This window comes from Seriola lalandi, unplaced genomic scaffold (genome assembly GCF_002814215.2).
Source record: "Seriola lalandi dorsalis isolate HSWRI2012SDOR001 ecotype SW California unplaced genomic scaffold, Sedor1 jcf7180002052233, whole genome shotgun sequence".
Classification (NCBI taxonomy): Eukaryota; Metazoa; Chordata; class Actinopteri; order Carangiformes; family Carangidae; genus Seriola; species Seriola lalandi.
In genome coordinates, this window is record NW_019522786.1 from 1 (window position 1) to 1,483 (window position 1,483).

At 38.1% G+C, this 1,483-nt stretch overlaps 2 non-coding genes across 2 annotated transcripts; both read left to right on the forward strand.

The window, feature by feature from the left end:
• Positions 1–469: 469 nt before the first annotated feature.
• trnae-cuc (transfer RNA glutamic acid (anticodon CUC)) lies at positions 470–541 on the forward strand. Its single transcript has one exon. It is a non-coding gene; the product is annotated as a tRNA-Glu (tRNA).
• A 526-nt stretch (positions 542–1,067) lies between these two features.
• On the forward strand, positions 1,068–1,139 carry trnae-cuc (transfer RNA glutamic acid (anticodon CUC)). Its single transcript has one exon. It is a non-coding gene; the product is annotated as a tRNA-Glu (tRNA).
• Positions 1,140–1,483: the final 344 nt, after the last annotated feature.

Genomic DNA, 1,483 nt, shown 5'->3' on the forward strand with positions numbered 1-1,483 from the left:
GTAGGTGCCAAAATATGCTGAAATTGAGTGTGTCTTGATTCAAAGAAAAGACAAAACTCAAAAAATCTCCCTAGCATGACCCAAAATCTGATCCTGGCCATATTTACAATGAGAAGTTTTGTTTGATTATTGGTTAGGATTTGGTGGTATCACCACCGTGGCTTAAGTTCGATTCCCAATCTGGTGGAAAATTTCATTGTGTCCATACTTTTAACATTCGTCAGAATATCTATTGAGTCAGTCTTTGTAGGAGGTTTTGTCTGTAACCATTTTTGTATGAACACAAAATGAATGCTTTTTCTCTATAGTTTCAGTTCTTTTCAAGTTCAAATCGCTACATTGGGATGGTCAACAGTAACACAACTGTATGTCCTTTTTGGCTAATTAACTTAAACCTACTAAAGTATATATGGACTTCCATAGAAGTTCATCCAACTACAGCTCTACACTCATCTTGCTAGATATCAGCTCCCTGATGGTCTAGTGGCTAGGATTCGGCGCTCTCACCGCCGCGGCCCGGGTTCGATTCCCGGTCAGGGAAGGACTATTTAGTTACTGAATGCTACAGGTCATTTATAAAAGCGAATATCATGAAGGTAGGTGCCAAAATATGCTGAAATTGAGTGTGTCTTGATTCAAAGAAAAGACAAAACTCAAAAAATCTCTCTATCATGACCCAAAATCTGATCCTGGCCATATTTACAATGAGAAGTTTTGTTTGATTATTGGTTAGGATTTGGTGGTATCACCACCGTGGCTTAAGTTCGATTCCCAATCTGGTGGAAAATTTCATTGTGTCCATACTTTTAACATTCGTCACAATATCTATTGAGTCAGTCTTTGTAGGAGGTTTTGTCTGTAATCATTTTTGTATGAACACAAAATTAATGCTTTTTCTCTATAGTTTCAGTTCTTTTCAAGTTCAAATCGCTACATTGAGATGGTCAACATTAACATAACTGTAAGTCCTTTTAGGCTAATTAACTTAAACTTATCAACGTGTATATAAGGACTCCCATAGGAGTTCATCCAAGTACAGCTGTACACTCATCTTGCTAAATATCAGCTCCCTGATGGTCTAGTTGCTTGGATTCGGCGCTCTCACCGCCGCGGCCCGGGTTCGATTCCCGGTCAGGGAAGGACTCTTTAGTTACTGAATAGTACAGGTCATTTATAAAAGCGAATATCATGAAGGTAGGTGCCAAAATATGCTGAAATTAAGTGTGTCTTGATTCAAAGAAAAGACGAAACTCAAAAAATCTCCCTAGCATGACCCAAAATCTGATCCTGGCCATATTTACAATGAGAAGTTTTGTTTGATTATTGGTTAGGATTTGGTGGTATCACCACCGTGGCTTAGGTTCAATTCCCAATCTGGAGGAAAATTTCATTGCGTCCATACTTTTAACATTCGTCAGAATATTTATTGAGTCAGTCTTTGTAGGAGGTTTTGTCTGTAACCATTTTCGTATGAACACAAAAT